The sequence below is a fragment of the Triticum aestivum genome, chromosome 3A, assembly GCF_018294505.1.
Source record: "Triticum aestivum cultivar Chinese Spring chromosome 3A, IWGSC CS RefSeq v2.1, whole genome shotgun sequence".
Taxonomy (NCBI): domain Eukaryota; kingdom Viridiplantae; phylum Streptophyta; class Magnoliopsida; order Poales; family Poaceae; genus Triticum; species Triticum aestivum.
The window spans coordinates 662021009-662048772 of NC_057800.1; the positions used below are offsets into that span (position 1 = coordinate 662021009).

The 27764-nt window shown below is 45.7% G+C and overlaps 1 pseudogene; it reads right to left on the reverse strand.

Moving 5' to 3' along the window:
• Positions 1–10521: 10521 nt before the first annotated feature.
• On the reverse strand, positions 10522–13994 carry LOC123059000 (endo-1,3;1,4-beta-D-glucanase-like; annotated as a pseudogene).
• Positions 13995–27764: the final 13770 nt, after the last annotated feature.

The following is a 27764-nucleotide window of genomic DNA, read 5'->3' on the forward strand; positions in this document are numbered from 1 at the left end:
TGGGTTTATGGTACCGGCGAAAGTTGCGCGGTACTAGAGAGGCTAGCAATGGTGGAAGGGTGAGAGTGCGTATAATCCATGGACTCAACATTAGTCATAAAGAACTCACATACTTATTGCAAAAATCTATTAGTTATCGAAACAAAGTACTACGCGCATGCTCCTAGGGGGATAGATTGGTAGGAAAAGACCATCGCTCGTCCCCGACCGCCACTCATAAGGAAGACAATCAATAAATAAATTATGCTCCGACGTCATCACATAACGGTTCACCATACGTGCATGCTACGGGAATCACAAACTTCAACACAAGCATTTCTCAAATTCACAACTACTCAACTAGCACGACTCTAATATCACCATCTCCATATCTCAAAACAATTATCAAGTATCAAACTTCTCTTAGTATTCAATGCACTCTATATGAAAGTTTTTATTATACCCCTCTTGGATGCCCATCATATTAGGACTAAATTCATAACCAAAGAAAATTACCATGTTGTTTAGGACTCTCAAAATAATGTAAGTGAAGCATGATAGTTCATCTATTTCTACAAAATAAATCCATCGCCGTGCTCTAAAAAGATATAAGTGAAGCACTAGAGCAAATGACAAACTACTCCAAAAGATATAAGTGAAGACCAGTGAGTAGTCGAATAATTATGCAACTATGTGAAGACTCTCTAACATTAAATAATTTCAGATCTTGGTATTTTATTCAAACAGCAAGCAAAACTAAATAAAATAAAATGACGCTCCAAGCAAAACACATATCATGTGGCGAATAAAAATATAGCTCCAAGTAAAGTTACCGATGAACGAAGACGAAAGAGGGGATGCCTTCCGAGGCATCCCCAAGCTTAGGCTCTTGGTTGTCCTTGAATATTACCTTGGGGTGCCTTGGGAATCCCCAAGCTTAGGCTCTCTCCACTCCTTATTCCATATTCCATCGAATCTTTACCCAAAACATGAAAACTTCACAACACAAAACTTAACCGAAAACTCGTAAGCTCCGTTAGCGAAAGAAAACAAAACACCACTTCAAGGTACTGTAATGAACTCATTATTCATTTATACTGGTGTTAAACCTACTGTATTCCAACTTCTCTATGGTTTATAAACTCTTTTACTAGCCATAGATTCATTAAAATAAGAAAACAACACACGAAAAACAGAATCTGTCAAAAAACAGAACAGTCTGTAGTAATCTATAACTAACGCAAACTTATGGAACCCCAAAAATTCAAAACTAAATTTCTGGACGTGAGGAATTTATCTATTAATCATATGAAAAAAATTTAACTAAATATCACTTTCCAAATAAAAATGGCAGCAGTTCTCGCGAGCGCTAAAGTTTCTGTTTTTTACAGCAAGATCGACAAGACTTTCCCCAAGTCTTCCCAACAGTTCTACTTGGCACAAACACTAACTAAAACAAAAAAACTCAATTATAAAAGAGGCTAGATAAATTATTTATTACTAAACAGGAACAAAGCAAGGAACAAAAATGAAATTGGGTTGCCTCCCAACAAGCGCTATCGTTTAACGCCCCTAGCTAGGCATGATGATTTCAATGATGCTCACATAAAGGATAAGAATTGAAACATAAAGAGAGCATCATGAAGAATATGACTAGCACATTTAAGTCTAACCCACTTCCTATGCATAGGGATTTTGTGAGCAAACAACTTGTGGGAACAAGAATCAACTTGCATAGGAAGGTAAAACAAGCATAACTTTAAAACTTTAGGCACATAGAGAGGAAACTTGATATTATTGCAATTCCTACAAGCATATGTTACTCCCTAATAATAATTTTCAGTAGCATCATGAAGGAATTCAACAATATAACCAGCACCTAAAGCATTCTTTTCATGATCTACAAGCATAGAATTTTTATTACTCTCCACATAAGCAAAATTCTTCTCATTCGGAATAGTGGGAGTATCATAAGAAACTCGAATACTATAAATTGTTTCCACATTAAAAGAGTAATGTTCAGAAAAGGGGTAACCATAATCATGACAAGTTTTATAAATATAATCACTACCTTTTATAGCATAAGTATCATCACAATAACCATCATAAGTAGGAGGCATGCTATCATCATTATAAATTTGCATATCAAAACTTGGGAGACTAAAAATATCATCTTCATTAAACGTAGCATCCCCAAGCTTGGGACAAACATTAATTGCAGCAAATATATTCTCAAAAACATCATCTTCATCAAACATAGCATCCCCAAGCTTGGGCCTTTTCATATCATAAGCATAATCACTCTCATCATTAATAGTATGGATAGCACCAATAGTATAGCAATTATCATATTCTTCCAAGCAAGTGCCAAAAAGATTTTCAAGATCATAAGAAGTATCATTATCTTCCACAATTATATTTTCATGAGGCACAATAGTAATAGGAGCCACATTATTTGGGAGAGATATCTTTTTACCTCTCTTCCTTTTTCTTTTCTTCTTTTTCACCACATCATGTGTGGGTTCAATCCTCTTTTTGGAACTCCTTATTAATGAGATTGGTTGAATAGGAAGCTCCTCCTCGTTGCCTGATTCATCATAAGAAATAATAGGAGGGTATTGGGAAGTCTCTTCCCTTTCATTAGTATTCTCTTCATCTTCTATTTGTTTTATTTTATTTATGTAGTTGGCAATATAAGGATTTTCAATACAATTCACCGCACAATACATATAAATTTCCTCTAGATCAAAATGAAGAACTCTATCAAGGGCAAATTTTGGAATATAGTTAGTTATACGTTTCATTTCTTCGTAACCCATAAGCAAACTAAGTTCATTATGATGTGCAAGAGAAATCAAGTCATCACAATTTTTGGAAACGATTAGATCATGAAACAATTTGCATCGGATGGTTAAATGACCACGTTCATTGCAAAGCTCACAAGTATGGCCAAGAAAATTTAAATTTTCAGCACAATCATCTAGCCTTTCTTGCAACAATTTAGTTTCTAAGTACTTATGCCTCTTGCAATATCTATCTTCCCTATTTGGTGTGTACTTACAAACCCAATGCACTCCACAAAAATTGACATGTTTATAGGAGACATTTTCATCATAACTAGTGCAATCATCATTAGTACCATGGATATTCAAGGAGTTCATACTAATAACATTGCAATCATGCTCATCATTCAAAGATTTAGTGCCAAACATTTTAATGCATTTTTCTTCTAACACTTTGGCACAATTTTCCTTTCCATCATACTCACGAAAGATATTAAAAAGATGAAGCGTATGAGGCAAACTCAATTCCATATTTTTTTGTAGTTTTCTTTTATAAACTAAACTAGTGCTAAAACAAGAAACAAAAAGATTTGACTGCAAGATCTAAAGATATACCTTCAAGCGCTAACCTCCCCAGCAACGGCGCTAGAAAAGAGCTTGATGTCTACTACACAACCTTCTTCTTGTAGACGTTGTTGGGCCTCCAAGTGCAGAGGTTTGTAGGACAGTAGCAAATTTCCCTCAAGTGGATGACCTAAGGTTTATCAATCCGTAGGAGGCGTAGGATGAAGATGGTCTCTCTCAAGCAACCCTGCAACCAAATAACAAAGAGTCTCTTGTGTCCCCAACACACCCAATACAATGGTAAATTGTATAGGTGCACTAGTTCGGCGAAGAGATGGTGATACAAGTGGTATATGGATGGTAGATAAAGGTTTTTGTAATCTGAAAAATATAAAAACAGCAAGGTAACTAATGATAAAAGTGAGCACAAATGGTATTGCAATGCGTTGAAACAAGGCCTAGGGTTCATACTTTCACTAGTGCAAGTTCCCTCAACAATAATAACATACTTGGATCACATAACTATCCCTAAACATGCAACAAAGAGTCATTCCAAAGTCACTAATAGCGGAGAACAAACGAAGAGATTATGGTAGGGTACAAAACCACCTCAAAGTTATTCTTTCCAATCAATCCGTTCGGCTATTCCTATAAGTGTCACAAATAACCCTAGAGTTCATACTAGAATAACACTTTAAGATACAAATCAACCAAAACCCTAATGTCACCTAGATACTCCAATGTCACCTCAAGTATCCGTGGATATGATTATACGATATGCATCACACAGTCTTAGATTCATCTATTCAACCAACACATAGAACCTCAAAGAGTGTCCCAAAGTTTCTACCGGAGAATCACGACGAAAACGTGTGCCAACCCCTATGCATAGGTTCATGGGCGGAACCCGCAAGTTGATCACCAAAACATACATCAAGTGAATCACGTGATATCCCATTGTCACCACAAATACGCACGACAAGACATACATCAAGTGTTCTCAAATCTTTAAAGACTCAATCCGATAAGATAACTTCAAAGGGGAAACTCAATCTATTACAAGAGAGTAGAGGGGGAAGAAACATCATAGGATCCAAATATGATAGCAAAGCTTGTGATACATCAAGATCGTATCATCTCAAGAACACGAGAGAGAGAGAGAGATCAAACACATAGCTACTAGTACATACCCTCAGCCCCGAGGAAGAACTACTCCCTCCTTGTCATGGAGAGCACCGAGATGATGAAGATGGCCACCGGAGAGGGATTCCCCCCTCCGAAAGGGTGCCGGAACGGGTCTAGATTGGTTTTCGGTGGCTTTCGGAGGCTTCTGGCGGCGGAACTCCCGATCTATTGTGCTCCCTGATCGTTTTAGGGTATATGGAGATATATAGGCGGAAGAAGTACGTCAGGGGAGCCACGAGGGGCCCACGAGGGTCGAGGGCGCGCCCCCTGCCTCATGGCTTCCTTGTTGCTTCCCTTACGTGGACTCCAAGTCTCCCGGGTTGCTTTCCTTCCAAAAATAAGTTCCGTGAAGTTTCAGGTTAATTGGACTCCGTTTGATTTTCCTTTTTTGCGATACTCTAAAACAAGGAAAAAAACAGAAACTGGCACTGGGCTCTAGGTTAATAGGTTAGTCCCAAAAATCATATAAAATAGCATATAAATGCATATAAAACATCCAAGGTTGATAATATAATAGTATGGAACAATCAAAAATTATAGATACGTTGGAGACGTATCACTCGCCGCCGACGACCTCTCCTCTCCCATCTGCTTCCCTCCCACAGCACGTGGAACGCCCCCTCCCCGATCCAACGCGCCGCCATCTCCTCCCCGATCTAGATCTAACGCGTCGCCGCCTCCTCCCCGATCCAGATCGACACACTGGCTCTCTCACCTTGCCGGAAGGTCCCTCTGCCGTCGCCGCCCCCTCCTCCCCCTGACCCAGCGACCCTCCCTTCCGCCACCCTCGCCTGCTCTGCCTACTGCACCGCCGCCTCCGACGCCATGGTGGACGCCTACAGCAGCAGCAACCCGCTGCTCGCCGACTTCGACTTCCCGCCCTTTGACCGCGTCGAACCCGCACATGTCCGTCCTGGGATCCGCGCACTCCTCGCCTGCCTCGTACGCCCTTATCCCCCTGCCCCTGATCCCCGTTCATTCGCCCGCTCATCGCCCATCCGGATCTGACCGTGTGTGGTTGTGGTTGTCACAGGAGGGCAAGCTGGAGGAGCTCGAGAAGGGCGTGGAGCCGGCGTGGGAGTGCTTGGTCCACCCGCTCGTCTGGAACGTCATCGACCACATCAAGGCCGTCAAGGACTCGCCCGACCTCCGCACAGCCGTCGAGGACGTCCAGGTAGTCTCTTCTTCTGTCACGCCGCCCGTGATCTAGATGGACGAAGCAGCTGATTTGTTAGCGCATCATCAGATGTTGTCTTTGTATTTCTTCTTGCTCCATGAATTATCCAGCAATATGGTGCATAGATAGAATTTTCTCATAGATCCTGGTTTCGTGCTTGCACCTTTGGTCCGCATGGTTTTTGTGGGGATATGGTACCGGACTAGAGCGTAGAGGCTGATGATTTCTGGATGCATACAGATTGTGGATGCCATGTCTGAAACTGTTCAATTTTGGATGACTCAAACTGGCTCTAGCTACCAATATCTCTCTCCATCTCTTTGTATGTGCGCGCCTGTGCATCCGTTGCATGTAAAATCACGTTTTCAAACTCTTCTACTGTCGAATAGACTGACCTTGAATGCACCAACACATTGTGTCACTTTTCCATGCTCTGTCTAGTACTAGTTCCTAACTTCCTATACATATAGGAGTATTCTGCTTGCTTTGGTTGCCAAACCAAAATACCATGGATGGGTGACGTCCGTCTGTCCTGGGTTACGTTAGCATACTAGTACAACAAAGCTAGTCATAACAAGGTTAGTTCATCATATACTGCGCTTGATATAAATGTTTAGCTTCTATCAACAAGTAATTTGGGAATAAATTCTTCCATCAGTTTAATATGATTTATGTTGATAGATTTGTCCAGAACGGTTGAAATTGTGATCAACACAGTATATTGTTGGGTTCTTACCCATAACATGAGGATATCTGTTTTTCAAATGTGGAAGCCATCATAACATCAGCTGGTCATAGTTATACGCATTGTTTAACTTTTTCTTCTTTGAATTTCACATTGCAGTTCTTTGTTGTAAGATAATGCACATGTATCAATACCAAACATGGAAAGCTTTAGTAAAAGATGTAAACATGCTCATCATATGCTATCTGATTCTGAGTTGATTTAGATTAGTTATGATTTTATTATTCAGCTTTATGATTTACTCAATCACTATTGTTTCATGATGATCATGCAGTAATGCTCCTCTTCTTCCTCGACCACCTGAACCACCACGCCGGCGGGCTCCTGAAGCATCAACTTCAATAACGGTGACCATCCATTCGTCCATTCCTTGCTTGCAGCTAGTGTTTTAGTTCTCCTAGAGCTAGCTAGTTTAGTCTGCTACGGTTTGAGGGTGCTTTGGGTTTCAATTCACTGCAGCAGAAGCACCATTCTTTTGCCTTTTTCAGTTAGATGCCTTTGGATTGTTTGGCATCAGAACCTGTTCAAGGAGATTTGCTTTTGGTAGATGCAGAGTATAGATTAAGTATTCCATAAAATTCACCACATGAGTATACTACTTAATAGCCAATTTTCGTGGTCAAATTCAGCCCTGGATGCAAATGGACATCATGATTCTGTTATGCGCCGAGGTCGGTGGTCGAATTGAGGTGCCTCTGGACTGTAGTGTATTAGGTTGCCAGGAGTAGTAAAACTTAGTGTTGTATTGAGGATTGAGGGTGGCTGGGCTTATAAGTTAATCATCAGCGTGAATGCTTTGTTTGTCTGATCCTCACAAGTTAATGCTTCGCTCGTCTGGGTGTGTGATAATGCCATGTGTCTTGTGCAATCAGATTACATTTCTGTTTGTTATGGTAATATAAAAAATATTCGTGCTGTCAAAATTTCACCGTGCGTGCCTTTCATTTCTTTAGTTTGATTGTTTCCCTAGTATTCAATATGCTTCTAGTGGCTGATCCTTCCATTTTTGTTGTGGCATCTTTATTTTCACATGTGTTGTGTGTTCTGGAAGATGGAAGAGGAAGAAAACCTATTTTTGTTGAACTAAATTTTATGTATTCTGTTTTGTTGTACGTATCATTTGATAGTTTTTTATAGGAACAAGTAATACTATTTTGTAGGGCTTTATGGCCTGTGATGTAAACATATTTAGTGCTGAAATATGAAATTATCTGCAAAATTTGTCGAAAAGGTGGATCATATGTATGAATATGTGAATGGGATGAAAAGAGTACTGGACCAACTCCAGGATTGAATTAATATTTGAATGTATAAAAAGGCCGAATGTAAACCAGAAATGGGCTACACAAAATTGTACATATATTCTTGAAAGGCCAAACGTGCATAAAAATTGATGGGATGACCAGTTGGGCTTGGCCCATGTAGCAGACAAAAATTAACAGAAATAAATATACTAAATGGGTTGAATCAATGTGCTCGGCCCATATAGACACCTAATCAGACCGGGCTGAATCTTATCCACGTTAGCTTGCCACGGTGGATCCTACGTGGCTTGGGGAGGCTGCTAGTGACCAAAATTTTGGTCGAAGAACCAACGACCTTTTACATATCACAGAGAAGGTCGTTAATTTCAGTTACGACCGCCAGCTTTTGACCTTCTGTTTTTGGTCAAAAAAATGTCGCAAATGAAAAACAATGACCTTTCAGTGACCAATAGTGGTGGTCGCAAGTTGACATATTTCTTGTAGTGGTTCTTGGAGCTGGATAGTGGCATGGGGTGGCAGGGAGGGGACCAGATCGAAGCAGAGGGGAGGGGGAGGATGGAGAGGGGTGCGGTCAAGGTGATGTATGGCTTGGTCCGACATCTGGAGGAGATGGGTTTTTGTGGGTTCAGGCCGGTCCAACATGACGAACGTGTCCGAATCGCCCCAAATCCTCCGACATATTGACTGGGTTCGGAGGATGCTGGACAACCTGGACATTTGGGCTCGAAATAAGGGGCCCGGTTGTGCAATGTTTTGGTACGAAACTTGTCTAGGTTGTCTGCCCAGATAAATGGGGAGTAGGGGCCTCGTTGGTAAAGCCCGTATGTTTTCCACACTTCTATTGCAACGCTATGCTTTGCAAGCTTATCCATATTTTCCTTGTTTGAGTTTTGTTTGAACAATCATGGGGGAGAGTGTGCCCACCTGAATCAATTACTTAGAGGGGCCAGATCTAGTATGGCAGAATTATGCGGAGGGGGGGGGGGTGCACTAAGGCGTGAGAAGAGGTAGTCGCGCCAGGACATGGTGGTTACGTTTAAAGAGGCCTCCCTAAATATATTGATCGGGAGACTAAAAGTCGGGTGCGATGTTCTGTGAGGTCATGAGAGGTGTTGTTTTTCATCTCAAAACACCTTAGCGTTCCTAGAGTCCCAAATTTTCCACGGTATGGTTAGGGTGACCGAGGGCCAAATGGTGTTATCAAGGCCTGCGGGGTCACAGTTTCCCAAATGGAAGCAATGTCAGTGTAGAGGAAAGCCAAGGGTTGTCCAGATAGCCGCAGGAGAGTGGTTGATTGATTTGTTTGTGAGAATGAAATAAGCCTACCATTTCCCTTCCTAGTGTGCAATTGGTAAGCTCTGGCTCAACCAAGCATGATCATGTTGTGATCATCGAAGCCTAACATCGTACCACACATGAAGGTATTGGTGTATATTTCTTCAAAAATGCTAATTGTCACTAACCACATTTATTTGGTTATCTTTCAATCATTTTGTGGGTCATTTAATGATGGTTGAGATATGATCAATGCAGGGTGATGATGTTAAGCTTGTTGTGTTTTGGTATTTTAACATGGCCTAGTCTTGCTTTTGCTCTTTAGTTCATTGATATGGATCCTTACCCCTCATATTTGAACATACCTTTAGCCATGCACATACATCTGCAATTGTCTTCCCCATAATTATGACTATATGGTGATCATAGACAATGTTGCGGTTCGGGGCCACAAAAAAATCTTACAAAAGTATCCTTAATTTTGCCACCCCTTCTCAAATCCCTTTAGGGTTAATCCTTTATAACTTCCAACTAGTATACATGAATAAACATATTTAACACTTACTTAGGTCACATGTCCATTAACCCACTATCGCGCCTAGACTTGCCCGAACCTAGACCACAATGGATGAATGTGCCATGAATATGAGTGTTAAGAAAGACAAGTACAGACATGATCGACTATGCAAGGTCAATCATGCGTTGTTTGATAGGTACCGCATGATCAACTTTCCAAGGTTAACCTCACCTGCTTCTACTGGTATCGACGAGATCTACTAGACAAAGTCACACCGACCTTTCATAGGTATCAATGAGATCGACTGTGTGAGGTCCCCTATCTAACAAGTACCGACAAGGTTGGTTAGGCAAGAATGGCCAGTCTGCCAAAGGACCCATCACCACCCAGCCAAGTTGGAGCTCTCAAGGAAGTGGAAATACTCATGCTGAAAATACCATACTAGGGTTTAAGATACTCATGAAATGGTGGTAAAGCCAGATGATGAATTGTTCCTATTAAGAAGGTGTGCAAAGCCATGTGAGGTCAAAAGTGTAACACTATAATGATCCTTGCCATGGAAGTTGCTTTATTCAACACGGAGGTAATCCAATTTATAGTAGTTGTTATGCTATGAATGAACAAAACAAATTCTCTCTCTCCATTGCATCCCCGGTGTTCACCCATGAGGTTTAGAGTAGCTAGTCAGATCGAGATGAGCAAGTTCTCAACTGCTCTCTATTAAGGCACAAATTTGTGTGTGTGTGGGGGGGGGGGATCTGGATCTCTACTTTGTTGTCCAAAGGAGTAGATGCTAACACAAAGCAAGCATAATTTTAGGGTTAAAATTAATGGATTATTTTCTTTAAGTTATAGTCATATCATATAATTAATAATTATTTAAAATGCATATGATTAAACTTCACATAGATTTTTGATATAAACAAACAATATACATACCAATATGGAGGTTACAAATGACTCACAAATCATACCCAATACATGTACCTTTTTTATGGATGCATACACATCTACACAAAAATGGGGTTGGAGAACTTTACATGGATATGAGACTTAGAATTGTATCGGACCTGACCTTTGTGATTAACATTTCTCATTCCAGGTATTTCTTGAACCAGTCGAGCATTAAGGCAAGAGCTTGTTCAGCTGTTCTAACTGCAAATGGGTCGGTGCTATTGTATCTACAAGCAAAACCATGTGCAACTCCTGGAAAGATCTTGCCGAAGTAAGGTACCTACAATAAGCAAGCATATGAGGCTAGCTAGCTTGTGGGTAAAAGGCTTCTGGTAAGCTCTATGAATACACTATTTGTGTCAAGTCTTGCGTAAAAAGGTACGTAGTTGGTTAAGTCAAACACCATTTTTATAGTTCTACCTTTGTCCTCATTTCCTTGTCCAAGAATTCCTTCTGCGTTAAACTATGTACAATGATTATATAACAGTTTTGTTATTCAAAGTATATGTAGAGTATTATAATTTTGTTTGCACATTTTTATGTAAATTAAAGTTTATATTAAGTTAAGTACCATGGTTAACACTCAAGGAAGTAAAAAAAGTGAAATGATAGCAAATAGAGTGAGTAATTGCATACACTGAGATTTATCCTCCAACTACATCATGAAATATGAGCTCTTATCGATAAATACAATTGTATTTTGTTCGCGATCATGTTAACATGTGAAATGTGTGCCGGTTGCACCCACTATGATGTTTCTAAATTGAATATTATACTTTAGCAAATTACATTTCAAATTTTGGAAGCAATGCCAGTAGAGCTATATAAAAGAATTCGATATCAAGTGTCAACAGATCCGATACTAACTCACCTTATCACTTCTTTTACGAAGGGCCTGCAAAAACTGATATATGAACTTCTGTGGTGTAGTTGTGTCATTTTGAGCTCCAAGGATCTCAATGGGGCACTTGACCTCTGAGTTCCGCGTAAACTTAAAATAATAAGAAGAGGGATTCACAATGAAACTAGTCACCATAGCAGTAGAAACAAAGGGTCACCTCTCATATCGTCAACAATGATGGATGAAGGATGGGAGACGACGATTGCCTTCACCTCCTCCATTTTCGCTATCTCCACTGCAAACTTTCCTGTTAATTCACCGGGACAAGAAAAATAGCTGAGTTATGTTTAGACTTGTAAAACATAAGAGTTTATATTGGTTGTAATGCCAATGTTGCAGTAATGTGTATTGATTTAACTGACCACCCCAACAGTATCCCCCAACTCCAATAATTGATTTTTGCTCTTTTTTCAAGGTCGCAAAAATTGGTTTAGCATCTCGAGCGGCTTTTACCTGTAAGATAAACCCAGTAAATAATATATCAATTTAACACAAATATACTTAAAATATTTTGGACCATACCACTTTGACAATAGTATGTTTCGATGTATTTTAGAGAAAAAAATCAACCAAAGTTGAAAAATGTTTAATAAAAATCAGAGCGAACTTTATTGAAATGTATTACCGGAGAGTGGTCATCTATCCACTGTGTGATGTTTACACTTGGGTCACCCATGTAAGGTTTCCCATTGAAGAAATCAGGCACCACAACATAGTATCCAGCTTCAGCAACTTTGTCGGCTGCCTGCCTTCCTTGTCATGTAGAAACATTATGCACAATGATGCATGATTATAATTTAGATGCAAAGATATGGAGTTAAAGAAGTTAATGATCGCCCACGACACTCAATGCTTTCTCATGTCACTTTGCTTTTTTACGTACATAAATGACAGAGGTACTATCTTGCTTTGATATTTATGATAGAAAAGAAAAGTTGTTGTTTAGCACCATGGCACGTACACCCTCTATCCTTTTCTTTTTGTGAGGGATACACCCTCTATCCAGGCCATCAGTTTTGGATTGAGATATGTGCATAGGAATTTTTTTGTTTCTCCCGAGCACAACGATATATAAACTTGAAACTTTGCATGTCAACAAATATTAAGATTAAAACTTTGGATGATAATATTAAACTATTTTGCTAAATCTCAGTCGATTGAGATTTTTAAGTCTCAATCAAATTTTAAAATGCAACTTCAATTCACCAAAAAGCGCAACTAGGTGAAAAGGTGCAAGTTGCACTCTTCACTAAATTAAAGTTGCACTTTGTTTGATTGATCGAGACTTTTTTCACATTTTATATATTTATCTTCGCACAAAAGTCTGAAAATATTTTCTGCACATTGTTGTTCAAATGATACATTGACCTACAGAGTTTCAAGTTTTTATGTTGTTTTGTTTGGGTGAACCAAAAAAGAATCTATGGCATAAGTATAGTGAGCTAGCAGCCTAGCACATATCCCGGGAAAAAAATGGATGGCATGGTTAGAGGTTCTGGAAATTCCTATTGGAGCTTGGGCTCCAACCTTCTTTTCCAAAGTTTCAGAGAAAAATGAAAATAATACACATGCACAGAGGGGGTGTAGTCTACACATGTGCAGAGTTTCATGACAAAATGCATTAAGATGTGAGCTACACAAGAAAATAAAATCATACTTTTTAAGCACATGCACTGTTCACCATAAAGTTCATGATTATTTAGCTCGCATTAACGTATTTCAGCGTAAAAATTCACGAGCATGTAGAATACATCCCTACATGCATGCATGTGTGTGTATTATTTTTATTTTTCTAGAACACTCTAATACTCCCCATGTGTGTATATTTTTATATCACATATTTACGAGCATATTTATTTTTCTTTATGGAGGGAGTACGAGAAAATATGTGATATAAGTTAGTTATGAAGTCTCTCTCTCTCTCTCTCTCTCAAAGATAGCTACAGATGCTTGACTAAAATATGCTATGTTTTTTTCTTTTTCCATTATTTTTGTTTGAGAACCTTTTTCCACTAATTAAAAAAGAGAGAAATATGCATCGTGTGATGTTTAGTGGGTCTGCCTTTTGGAGTTGTTAGTGGGTCATTTTCACTTCAAGAGTAATTTATGACTTTGTACTTTCCTAGGTGTAGAGATCGAAGGTGACGAACCTTCTTCCGAAAAAATACATTTTTTTGAAAAAAAATACACATAGGAGACCGAATGACAACGAGTACAACTTGCGAAGATGGTCGAACCTCAGCAACGGCGCTTCGAATCCTGAAGAAACCAAAATGCAACAGCCATATTCATAGGCAAGTATATGCAGTTTTTCATCGCAGAAAGAAAGGGCATAAGCAGCTTCTTTTCCCACATACGTACTCCGTATATACGTACTGTCGAAGCACATGCACCGTATACAGTTTAATCAAATCAAATGAACTAACCGAAGATGTCGGAGGCCAGGACGATGGCCCGGTCGGAGTGGACGGGGCCGGTGACGTACGCCCTGAAGCCGGCCAGGTCATCGACGACCTTTCCCGCCTCGGCTCCGGCGGCGGTCAGGTCCGGCGGGTTGTCCAGGCACTGCGAGTGCAGAGAAGCGGAGGCGGCTCTGCCGGCGAGCACGGCGAGGCAGAGGAGGAAAGAGCGCAGCAACTCTAGAGCCATAGCACTCTGGTACGCTCTGTTCTCCTTGCTTCAGTGCGTTTCGCCGGCCGTGCGCTTATATAGACTGTACTGGGGTTTTGCTGCTTTGCAGCGGTAGGTGGCATGGACAAAAGGCTCCCTCCACCATGCCGTTTTGCTTGTTATTTTTTTCTCCTTTTTCTCGGAAAACGCTAACAATCAGTCGGCGGATCGCACAATGCAGCCGGCGTCCCTGCTCCACTTGCCACGTGCCTTCCTGAGCGCACCCTCAATCTATTTCTCTAGAACCAGAAGCATCGTGTGTTCGCCGCCGTAAAGTGCTTTTGCAACAAATGCAGTGTTGCAATGAGATTTTGCAACAAGACCTATGTTATAAAAAGATTCCGTGAAAGAAAAAATGTTCAGGAAAAAATCCACAACAAGACATTTGTTGCAAAAAAAAAAAAAAACACAACATGATCTCTATTGCAGAAGTTTTTACAACATGAGTTTTGTTGTAGAAGTTTCTGCAACACAGTTATTGTTGCAATTGTAAAGACTAGGCTGAGCTCTTGGCCGGCATCTATGGGCTGTTGAGGCGACAGATCCGGCTGACGCGTAGCGTTGCTCCCTTCTTTTGTTATCTTCTGATACGTGTTGTTCTCTGTGGCTGCTAAATGATGGCGGAGGATAAACAAGGGTTGCCATCATTCTCTTTTCTTAATCATCATTGTTCTTGCCTTTTAATTGACCTGACCCAGGGCTCCTAAACGAATACGACAACACGTCACGTGTATACCGTCCCTTTATAAGAGCAACTCCAACGGTCGCGCCAAAAGATATGCGCGCGGTAAATCTACCTTTTAGCGCGCGCGAGACGTTTTGCCGTGCTTCAGCGGTGGCGGGAAACTGGTGTGCGCAGGAACCATTTGCGCGCGCGCGAAAAGGCGCCAGCTCGCGCACTATTTTTGGTGCACCGCTTCCGGCGTGCCTATAAAATGCGGCACTCGCCACGCGTCTATTCCACGACTCCTCTTCCTCTTCCTCTCTGCCACGCGCGCCTTCACCTCTCCAGCGCCCCGTCACCGACGCGCCACCATGCCGCGCGCCGCCGAGGAGCGTCGGGCTACCGCGGCGTCCGCCTGCGCCCCAACGGCGGGTACTACTCCGAGATACGCTCCGGCGATCTCCGGCTCGGCCTCGTCACCTACGGGACGGCGCACGAGGCCGCTCGCGCGTACGACGCGGCGGCGTGGCGCCTAGGCCGGCCGCACGGGCAGATGAATTTCCAAGATGTGTACACGCTCCAGCAGGTGCTGGACGTCGCCCCGCCGCCTCGTCTGAACACGGCACAAGACCGTGCAGAGCACGCTGAGCGGCAGCGCCGCCTCCTCGTCGCCCAGGAGGACGAGCGGGTCATGGCGGAGTGACGCCGGCGCCACCTGGAGGACGTCGCCTACGAGCAAGTCTACTGGGCAAGGCGTCGCGAGGAGGACACGCGAAGGCGCCGCGAGGAGCGGTTGGACAGGCGTCGGCGGAAGGCATTGGCGAATGCGCAGTCCGATCTCGTTGCAGCAGGTGGGAGGTCGTTCTTCACGGCAGACGATGATCGTTGGTTGGACATATGGCTCGATACCTCGGACGACACCGCCGAGGATGATAATAGTGATGATGGTAGCGACTTAGAGTAGTTTATCTATACAATCTATCTAGTTTTTATCGTTTGTCGTTTTTATCTATGCAATCTATGCTTTCGATGTAAAATACCTTTGTATCGTTTAAAAAAATCTATGTAATCTATCTAGTTTATCTATGCTTCCGATGTATACATCTAGTTTGTAGATTGAGCGAGATTTTTTACGCGTTGCTGGAGCGGCGCGCGCGCAGCATTTTTTACGCGTTGCTGAAGTGGCGCACGCGCTACATTTTAGCGCGGCTGCTGGAGCCAGCGCTGCGCGCCGCGCCAAACCAGACGATGGGCGTGCGCTAAAATTATTTTTTGCGTGCGGCGTGTTCGGCATCTGTTGGAGATGCTTTAAGAAAATGGATATGATTGTGATGGACAAAGTAACAAACAGTTCTAAAGAACTGCCGGCATTGACCAAAAAAAATGCTTCTACTAAAAGCCTGTTCTGTTTCGTTCCGCTTCGGTGACTCAGCTCCTGGAGCGGAGCAGGCTACTTCAATTTTTTATGGAGCTGCTCAAACTGAGCTTCGCAGCTTCGCGGAGTGGAGCAGAGCAGAGACATTCCAAACAGAGCCAAAAATACCCCCCGATCCATAATAAAGGTCAGTGATTCTAACGGAGGGAGTAGCTTTTACATATCGAGAGAGCAAAGAGAAGTAATGAGGAGGCAATAGTCCTGCCAAAATAGCTTCTCTAGTTTAACTGAAAACATTAAGATTAGAGCTTGTATATGGTTGATCTCAGTTTGGTTTATATTAAAGCATCTTCAACAGAAGTGCTATATAAGCGACGTGCGGTATAAAAGCAGCTTTTAACGCGCGCGGACCTGATTTGAAGTCTCCAGCAGCCGCACAAAAAGCGCGCGCGCTATAACTAATGTAGCGTGCACATTAAAAAGGCATCGCGCACAGCATATTTAGTGCGTCCGGTCACGCGCGTCGTAAACTTTGGGCTGCTGCAGATGGGACCGCTGGACTCGCGCGCGTAACATATTTTGCAGCGCTTGTTGGAGCAAACGTCTTCTAGCGCCCTAAAAAAACTACTTGCGCGATGTAAACCCGTTTTTTGGGCGCCGCGCATTGGACGGCTGTTGGAGATGCTCTTAGAGCATCTCCAGCAACCACGCTAAACAAGTGCCGCGCCGCAAATTTTGCCATTTTAGCGCGCACGCAACCTGTAGACAAGCTCCAGCGGGCACGCAATAACCGCACGCGGGGCATATGTAGTTGGGCGCGTGGTCCGAATCGCCAACTTGCGCTATGTATTTGGGGCGCCCGCTTCTGCGCGCGGCACACACGAGCGCTCGCGCCGCACTCTCTCCTCCCCGCCACCTTCGCCCTGCGCGCCGGCGCCGGCGAACTTGACCCGATGGACGCACGCGCCGGCACCCGCTCACCCCATCCTACAGCCATGACCCCTCCCCCGCCGCCGCTGCCGGAAACCCTAGCGTGGGGAGCGTTGGCCTCGCCACCGCCGGAGCTCCTCTGAGCATCGGCCTCACGCGCGGCCTCTTCATGCCGCCGCGGATGACCACGGCGACGGGTGGTATCGCGCCGGCGCCACCCCTTGCCGCCTCCCCCTCGAAGCTCCCCAATGCAGCGCGGCCGAAGAAGGGCAAGACATCCGCGAAGAAGAACAAGGCGGCGGACGGCTTCGACACCTCGAAGGCGAGGAGAAAGAAGCTTGCAGGGCGTGTGACGGACGTGGCGGCTACCGAAGCGTCGGCGAGCTCACTCGTTGAGCCGCCGGCCGGCGCGCATAACGTGTTCGACGATATGCCCCAAAGGTAGAATTTTTTCCAACTTTTCTTTTCTTGTTATTTTTTGAATGCATTCATATAGATAGCTTATTTGCATTGTTCTATATATTTTGTAGTGTCAACAATGATGCATACATGTCAACTATGGGTGTTGGCTCCAATAATTCGCATTGGTATCAAACCAATGACATGCATTTCGAAGACCATGAGTTCGAGGTGGACGAGGATGGTGAGGGCATTGTCGACGCGCCGAAAGGAAGAGCGGGCAATTACACCAACGCCGATGACATCTTACTATGCAATACTTGGTTGCAAGTGTCGAGAGATCCATCCGTTGGAGGTGATCAAAGTAGAGATACTTATTGGGGGCGGATGAAATAATACTTTGATGTTCGCAACGTGAGTGGAATTGACCGCTCCGAGAGATCACTTCGGTCCCGGTGGTCGACAATCAACACGGATTGTCAAAAGTGGGCGGCCGCACAAAAGGCGGTTGACAAGTTGAACCCAAGTGGCACCAATGAGGATGATAGAGTAAGTGGCATTTCATCCATGTTCATCATACTTGTTGTTGGTGTTTGAAGTGTTAACTTGCTTTGTTTTCATGTAGTACAACATTGCACAAAACTTGTTCAAAGGAGAGGAGAGGAGAAGAGAACCAAGAAGGGGAAGATCAAGAAAGGAAGGATATTTACCTTGCCTCATTGCTATGAAGTGTTGAAGGATGATGAGAAATGGAAGAAGCGTGATGATTTGGATGATTTGCATTTGAGCAACAAATGCAAGCGAACAATTGAGTTGAATGATGATGATGATGAGGAGGAGGATGCATCAAGTGATGACGGCAAGAGAAGCCCCACACCCAACTCAGTTTCATACTCGAAGCCAAAACGACCGGATGGGTGCAAGAAAGACACAAAAGAAAAGAAGAAGAGGAAAGGAGATGATAAGCTCAAAAATACTATGAAAGTTATTGTGAAGGCAAGAAAAGATGCCAACGAGATGAGGAAAATGGCAAGGAACCAAGATGCCGTGACCGAGGAGAGGAGGTTGGCGGCCGAGGAGAGGAAGGTGGCTTTGAAGGAGAGGAAGGTGAGCAATGAGGAGCGAACTAGATTGTTGGAATGGGAGAAGCACTTGTTCTTCTTGGACACATCTATCCTCAATGAGGCGCAAAAGGAGTATGTCAATCTTGCCCGTGAAGAAGTCTTGATCCAAAAAAGAGCCATGATTCGCGCAATGGGTGGCGGTGGCCTTGGTGCCATGGGAGGCATGAGTGGCTTCGGAGGTACCGTGGGCGGTTTAGGTGCGATGGGTGGCTTTGGAGCTACCATGAAGACCATGGAAGGCATGGATGGCTTTGGAGCACCCCCCGACGCTATGGCCGTCATGGGAGGCATGAGTTTTGCTTCTCTCATGGGAGGCATGGGTGCACCTCCGTCCCCCATGGGCGGAATGTCTTCCGGTGTGCCTCCTCACACACATTCCCATAAAGATGTCGTTGAAGATCTTGCCAACACCGTCAGAGCTTCACGTGATGTGGTGCGCGATGAGGAGGAGGAGGAAGAATCATCTTCGGAGGAGGAAGAATCGTCTTCCAAAGATGAGGACGAAGACGAGGACGAGGCTTGATGTGTCTTTCGTTTGTGTCATGAACTTGGTTTGCATTTTGAACTTGGTTGGATGAACTTGTGGGCATGATTTTGAACTTGTGGGCATGGATTTTTATTCATCAACCTGTTTGTGTGAAATTTATATGCCATGTTCATTGCATTTTGAATGTTTGAAATTCATTTTGTGTCCAAAATGCAATATATGCAATGCCCCGGCGAGTCACGCGCGTTGCATTTTTTTGCGTGCTGCTGGAGCGGCGCGCGAGCGCTGCATTTTAGCGCGGCTGTTGGAGCCAGCACTGCTGGCCGCGCAAAACCAGGCGAAGGGCGTGCGACAAAGTAGTTTTTAGCGCGCGGTGTGTTGGGCGGCTATTGAAGATGCTCTTAGTAAATAAATCAATCTCTTTTCTTTTGCGCAAAGATAAAACGGTAATTCCTCTGAAAATTTTGCACTAAAGTTGCGTCAATTAATTTGGATGGGAGGGAGTAGCAAAAAGCATGATTTACTATTTATGTAAAATCTAGTTATATACTTCCTCCGTTCGAAAAAACTTGTCTCAAGATTGTTCCTCGCATCCATTTAAGAGACGATTGTAGCATGAATGCCTCGAAGATCATTTGCAACATCCTTCAACTATTCGGTGTCGAAACCTGAAACTAAACAAAGGACGGACAGTCATAGAACAGAGTCAATGCCACAACGGTCGAAGATGAAAGTGATGCTCTTGTGCTTGATCATCCGCAGCATGGCCTTTTTTGTTGTTGCATTTACAATCTCCACACCAATGAGGATAGAAGCCGTGTCAACTAGCTGACCTCTGTCGTAAATGTCAAAGGTTTTGGCGATGCAAAACCTCTTGGCCCCCAGGTACACCATCTCGCTATAAACCAACGACCAGTCCTCGGGAGGGGCGAAGCCTCCCCACTCGTGCAGCACCTTGGGAGCACTGTCCAGAGAGGAGAGGTCGACGACGCCGAGCTTCTGCCGGTCTTTGCCGAGGAAGCTGAACCATAGGCCGTCGAGCTCCCAGACGCGCATAGCACGGCCGGAGAAGGGCAGCGACCAGCGGCCAGCGTTGGTCCACTCGTGCGTGGACGTGTCGAAGCAGTAGGTGCCGAAGCAGCCGTCGCTGGGGACCGAAGGGATGCAGATGGTCTTGCCGTCCTAGAGTAGCGTGTAGGACTGGATGGTGCGGTGTTGGCAGGCCGGGTCGTCGAGGTAGGGCGGCGGCAGGAGCCGGCGCCAGTGCCAGGCCTTGTCTTCGTCTTTCCCCCCGAACCCGGATGGGTTGCAGTGGACAAGAGCCTCGAAGTCGCCCAAGCTGGACGTGTTGAGGGCGTAGAGGGCCTCAGAGCATCTCTAGCCGTTGCGCCCCCAACCGACATTTTTTTTGCCTCTTGGGGTTGGCCCGGCGAAGAATTTGGCATGGGGTCGAGAGCTTTCCCAGCCGTCCTCCCCAGCCGGTCCCGAGTGCGCCACGCCTCCTGCATGCTCGCATGCATCTGAATAGCGAAACGCCTTGAACCCCTTCCTCGGTGCCGCCCGGTACCTCATTCTCCCCCTGCTCTCTCCCTCGCTCCCTAGACGCCATGGCCGAAGCCACCGTTCGCTCGCTCTCGCTCTCTCCTGCCTTCCCGCGCCACCACCACCTTCCACTCCGCTCCACTGCACCCATGGCCTCCCCCTCCCGCCCCGCTCCCTCCCCTCCTCACGCCGCGTCAGCTCCCGCCTCTTCGCCCGCCTTGATGCCGTGACGCGCGCGGCCGCATCCTCTCCTCTCTCCCCTCCCCGCTCCCCTCCCTACCCTTACAACAGCATGTCCACCGCCTCGGTCTTCTCCTCTGGTGCAGCGAAGCAGAGGCTGAGCCCGAGGTGCACGCCGCTGGCTAGCAGGAGCCCCACACGTGTCGCGTTCGTTGGCTGGGCTCGGCGCGAACGACATGGACTGGGGGGGTGGTCCAGAAGGTCGCCGACGGGCCTAGGAAGAGAGGGCTCGGCGGGCGTAGTCGACGGTGACGGGGCGGTCGGCAGAGGCGGTGCGCCAGAAGAGTGCCTCGTGGTCGAGCGGGGAGAGGCGGTTGCCCTGGAGGTGCCTGGAGGTGGGGAAGCCGAGGCGAGCGAGGAGTGGGCCACGCGCAGCGGCGGCCCGAGACTCCAACTGCGGAGCGTGTAGTGATACGTCTCCAATGTATCTATAATTTTTGATTGTTCCAGGCTATTATATTATCAACCTTGGATGTTCTATATGCATTTATATGCTATTTTATATGATTTTTGGGACTAACCTATTAACCTAGAGCCCAGTGCCAGTGCCAGTTTCTGTTTTTTCCTTGTTTTAGAGTATCACAGAAAAAGAAAATCAAACGGAGTCCAATTGACTTGAAACTTCACGGAACTTATTTTTGGATCAGAAGAAGCCCACGGAGTATCGGAGTTGGACCAAGAGAGTCCCGGGCTGCCCACGAGGGTGGGGGCGCGCCCACCCCCTGGGCGCGCCCCCTGCCTCGTGGACAGCCCAAAGGTCCACCGACGTACTTCTTCCTCCCATATATACCCATATACCCTAAAAACTTCGAGGAGAATAGATCGGGAGTTCCGCCACCAGAAGCCTCCATAGCCACCGAAAACCAATCTAGACCCGTTCCGGCACCCTGCCGGAGGGGGAAATCCCTCTCCGGTGGCCATCTTCATCATCCCGGTGCTCTCCATAACGAGGAGGGAGTAGTTCTCCCTCGGGGCCGAGGGTATGTACCAATAGCTATGTGTTTGATCTCTCTCTCTCTCTCTCTCTCTCTCTCTCTCTCGCTCTCTCTCTCTCTCGCTCTCTCTCTCTCGTGTTCTTGAGGTGGTACGATCTTGATGTATCGCGAGCTTTGCTATTATAGTTGGATCTTATGATGTTTCTCCCCCTCTACTCTCTTGTAATGGATTGAGTTTTTCCTTTGAAGTTATCTTATTGGATTGAGTCTTTAAGGATTTGAGAACATTTGATGTATGTCTTGCGTGGGATACCCGTGGTGACAATGGGGTATTCTATGATCCACTTGATGTATGTTTTGGTGATTAACTTGCGGGTTCCGTGACCTTGGGAATCTATGCATAGGGGTTGGCACACGTTTTCGTCTTGACTCTCCGGTAGAAACTTTGGGGCACTCTTTGAGGTTCTATATGTTGGTTGAATAGATGAATCTGAGATTGTGTGATGCATATCGTATAATCATACCCACGGATACTTGCGGTGACATTGGAGTATCTAGGTGACATTAGGGTTTTGGTTGATTTGTGTCTTAAGGTGTTATTCTAGTACAAACTCCAGGGCTGTTTGTGACACTTATAGGAACAGTCCAACGGATTGATTGGAAAGAATAACTTTGAGGTGGTTTCGTACCCTACCATAATCTTTTCGTTTGTTCTCCGCTATTAGTGACTTTGGAGTGACTCTTTGTTGCATGCTGAGGGATAGTTATGTGATCCAATTATGTTATTATTGTTGAGGGAACTTGCACTAGTGAAAGTATGAACCCTAGGCCTTGTTTCAACGCATTGCAATACCGTTTGTGCTCAGTTTTATCATTAGTTACCTTGCTGTTTTTATATTTTCAGATTACAAAAACCTTTATCTACCATCCATATACCACTTGTATCACCATCTCTTCGCCGAACTAGTGCACCTATACAATTTACCATTGTATTGGGTGTGTTGGGGACACAAGAGACTCTTTGTTATTTGTTGTAGGGTTGTTTGAGAGAGACCATCTTCATCCTACGCCTCCCATGGATTGATAAACCTTAGGTCATCCACTTGAGGGAAATTTGCTACTGTCCTACAAACCTCGGCACTTGGAGGCCCAACAACGTCTACAAGAAGAAGGTTGCATAGTAGACATCATGTAGCGGCGCGCGGAGAGCCAGACGGTCTGGAGCCCGGGGCGCGGGCAGAGGCCGAGGTACTAGTGGCGGACGGGAAAGGACGGCGGGGGCTGGGCGTGGTCGTTGGCCTCGTTCTTATCGTTGGCGGCGAGGGAGCGGGCGATGTTGGCGAGGGTGGCCTTGCGGGGCAGGCGCGTGCATGGCGGGACGGCCTTGCAGATGCAGCGCAACCATGGCTCCGCATTTGGCACGCCTCCAGCTACTGCATGTACGCCCGACGAGGGCGCCGTGGAGTGCGCGGGCGGAGACGGCCACTGCAAGGATGAAGAAGACGATCCCCTCCCCGCCCTGGCCATGCGCGCTCCGCTCCGCGAGCTCCTCCCCGGCCATGCTCTGCTTCGGCCGCGTGAGCGCGAGCCCCACCCTGGCCATGCGTGCGCCGCCACGGCCGCGCGAGCCCCGCTCCGGCTGTGTGTGGTAGGTGGTGCCGTGGTGGAAGGAAAAGGAGGAGAGTGGAGAAAGAAAAGAGAGATGAGAGAGAGAGGGGCTGGCAAGTAGGCCGATGCATGCGGAAAAGAAACGCCGGCGTCCCCAGCTGCCCCCTGGGGGCTGGGTTTGGGGTGGGCGTGCCGGCCGTAACTTTCACCAAATCCGGCGCAAAACAGGTTCCTGGGGCCCTGAGTGGGGCGTTTTTTGCCCGCCGGCATCCAAAAAGGCGCCCGGGGGGCTTCTTGGGGGCCTTAGTGGAGATGCTCTCAGGGTGATGGTCTTTGGCGGCGCTGGGGTTGGCAGCGGTGACGCAGATGGAGAGGGGGCTCCTCCACTTGGACATGTTGAGCCGGGGCAGCATCTTGGTGGAGCCGGCATAGTCGTCGTCGACGGCATCGGCATCGTGCAGGATGGCGTGCCCGGTCGAGTCGATCGCGAAGATCTTGCCCTCGCCGCCTTGTCCGTAGAAAGGCATGAAATCGAGTGTTGAGTTGGCCGCGCGGGACGATTTGAATCTGGCCACCAACCCGGGGAGGTCCAGGGTGATCGTAAATGGCGGCGACTTCTTTCGATTCTCCCTATTGGCTTGCGATGTTTGCGCCACTGCCTCCACCATGACGGGTAGAAGAGGTTCTCCTCGGGCATCATGCGGCTCAGCTAGTACGAGCCACCGACGCGGAGATCCTTCATCACCAGGTTGATGAACTGCCGGGCAAACATGTCCGCAGTCCTCCCGTGGCAGGCAGGAAGATAGGGGTCAAAGCTGGATTCGTTAAAGATGAAAGAGGCCTTCGACTAAAGGTGCGATGGATGGAGGATTTCAAAGGGGCGGCGGAGGCGATAAGGGCTGGAGTGTGAGACTTAGGTTTGAAGATTTTAATACCGGTGAAATATTCAAACATCACCCCCAAAAGTTTCGGCCCTCGCGTCGTCCCCGTGGGCAACTCGAGGGCGACTAGGGTTATCGCTCGCTGATCGCTCTTTCTCCTTATCTTCCTTGCAAGTGCCAGGGGCAGCCAATGGCATCGCCCGCATGGTCACCGGTGAAGGTGGCGGCCAAATCTCAACTTCTTCCCACTTTTGGTTGATGGCCCATGGACTCTGAGGAGGTGCCACTTGAGCGGCAGGGGCGCACGGGAGTGGGTCGAGGTCCTCGACCATGTGGATGGCGTAGGCGTGTAGTGACGGTGAGTGTGGTGTGTGGGTGTGGCTGGGAAAAAAATATTACATGGGAACCAACATTCAAAGAAAAATTCATGAAAACCATGTTCCAAGGTTTCAAAGAAAATCTTTAAAAAATATGAGATGTTAAGAGGGTGATCATGTTCTATTGCAATGTGAAATACCAATAGAACATCATCCTCTTAGTACCATATTTTTTGAGATCTTTTCAAAATTTCAAAACATTTTTTTCACGTGGTTTTCATCGGTTTCCACCGAATGCTAGTTACCATGTGATATTCTCCCGCTTGACAGGTGGATGGCTTCAGCCAGTGGTGGCTCAAGATGGCAATGGGGCCTTGAAATTCATGTCCCCACAGTTTTTTACCCTATTAGGGGACGGGTGATGGGCCTATTTCTATCCCCGCGAGGCTACTAATGGGTAACATTTTAAACCCGTAAGGTTTTGCGGGTGCAAACCCATTGGAGCTACCCTCACCCAAAACCCTCCAAACCCGTGAAACATAAGGCATGTGGTCCCGAGAATAGACCTGGGTTGGCCAAAAGCCCATTATCCCGGCTCTATGCACAAAAAAAAACATTTGTAGCTGCCAGCTTACCCACACCCCCTTATCTAAACCGCAGGCCCAACCCAAAAAATCTCAAATCCACGCCCCATCTGCTTACCTTTGAGTGCCGCCTCTCAAATGTTGCTATTGTTTTTGACGACCGCTCGCGGGGATGGGTTCCCCGCAGGTTGGGGGGACCTGACGGGGATGGGGATGGGGACGGGGACGGGGATGGGCAAGCAAAACCCGATGGGTTTCGTCCTCGTTGCAATCTTGTGTGGCGGCCCCAAAAATGGGCAAAGTCCTGGGCGATTGGGCGAGGCCGCTGGTGTAGCTATACAAGGCCCAATGGGATGTGGCCCGCCCAACCATGTGATTTTGTACATTATGCATCTACTCCTGCACCTTCAAACAAGAGCCCACAAGCAATTTTCTTTTGTTTGGCCCTCCCAGCCGCAAGCTCCGCCACTGGGCTGTGCCCCATGTTAGGGGTCGGGCCTCATGCTCTAGGCCACGCCCATGCTGCATGGGGTCTGGATCAACCCTATAGCGGTCCTCCAACGTCAGATCTGAAGGTCCGCTCCTCTTCCCCTTTTTGGTTCACATCTCGCGTGTCGATGCCCTTCTTTTGCCGGGCTGATGGTGGGTGGGCTTGGTGGTGAGAGTTGGGTTTGTGAGAAATCCTTGGTTGGCTTGGCCAACTGAAAGTGCGTTATATCGACTAGAGGGGGGGTGAATAGGTGATTTTTATGAAATTCTTCACTGAGGAATTTGCCGGTGAGGAAATTCCTTAGTGAAGAACTACTAGCAGTGGAATAAGTACTCAAAAGTAAACACAACAGAATACAATCCTAGTCATCATGATGAAATGAAGATAGGCACATAGTACAGGAAGCATAATCACAGGATAACACAAGATGAAGACAAACAGACTGAAGAAATTGAACTGAGGAAATTGAGAAAGTCTCCAGTCAAAGTCTTCAAACACAGATATGAACAAACATACAACACAATTATGAGGAAATGAAAGAGTTGAGGAAATAGAACCAGTAAGCTCAGTGAAGACAATGATTTGGTAGACCAGTTCCAACTGATGTCTCAGTTGTACGTCTCGTTGGAGCGGCTGAGTATTTAAACTCGAGGACACACAGTCCCGGACATCCAGTCAAGGACACTTAGTCCAAGACACCCAGCCCTCACCGTATTCTCCTTGAACTAAGGTCACATAGACCTCGTCCAATCACTCGTGGTAAGTCTTCAGGCGACTTTCAAACCTTCACAAACTTGGTCACTCGGCGATCCACAATTCCTCTTGGATGACCTAGATCATGACGCCTAACCGTCTGGAAGAAGCACAGTCTTCAAAGGTAACAAGTGTCGGATCCACTCAGGATCAATCTCTTCAGTGATGCTCAATCACTTAGGGTTTGTAGGTGTTTTGGTTTTGGGTTTTTGGTTTTTCCTCACTTGATGATTTTCGCTCAAAGTCCTCGGAGGATGGGTTGCTCTCAAATGACAAGTGTCAGTTTCTCTCGGAGCAGCCAACCAACTAGTGGTTGTAGGGGGCGGCTATTTATAGCCTAGGGAGCAGCTCGACATGATAAGACATAAATGCCCTTCAATGATATGACCATTAGGTGGATAAATATTTTGGAACAGCTGGCGCATAGGTCAGCAACGGTCGGAATTTTGAGTAGCAAAATCCTCAGGGCTATCATGTTCCTCACTGTGTAGGCAATCCGCACTGGCGAATCCCTAACTCCTCAGTCAGGACAAATTCCTCAGAGACCAGAAGAACTTCGTCTCTGTCACTGAAGAAATTGACTGAACTGTATGAGATTTCCAATGGCTTCACTCGAAGGGATTGGTAGGTGTAGGATTTTGAGTTGAGCATCACATGGAAATTTTTACTTAGTATTTACTCGACCCCCTTTAACAGTACGGTGTTTCCTATGACTCAAGAAGGAGAGAAACAAAACTATGAAAACAAAAGTCTTCAAGCTTCATATTCCTCGCATGAATATCAAGTCTTCACGGACACACCAATTTCTTCACTTTCAAAGTCTTCATGAAAGTCTTCAGAAATACCAAAATCTTCACTCGAAGATGTTCATTTTTAGGGGTCAACTTTTCCTGTAAATATCAAACTCCTCATAGACTTATAGACCTGTGTATACTCACACACGCATTAGTCCCTTAACCTATAAGTCTTCAATACACCAAAATCACTAAGGGGCACTAGATGCACTTACAATCTCCCCCTTTTGGTGATTGATGACAATATAGGTTAAGTTTTCAACGGGGATAAACATATGAAGTGTAAATACTGATATTGAGGAATTTGATTGCAAGATATAGAAGAACTCCCCTTGAATATGTGCATAGTGAGGAATTTGCTTTTGAAGCAATGCACACTTGAAGAGTTGAATCATGGAGATCTCCCCCTATATCTTGTAATTCATACACGCATTTAACATATACTATGAAGAATTTGAAATGCATGATGAAATATGGTGCCTGATGAAATTCAGCATGCGTGCAATAATATTAACGAGGAATAAGCATGCAGAATAGTGCATCAAGAGTATCAGAGCACAGTGCATCAAAAGTATCAGAGCACCATCGGGTTTAAGATTACAACTCGATCCAATAAAGTTTCAGAA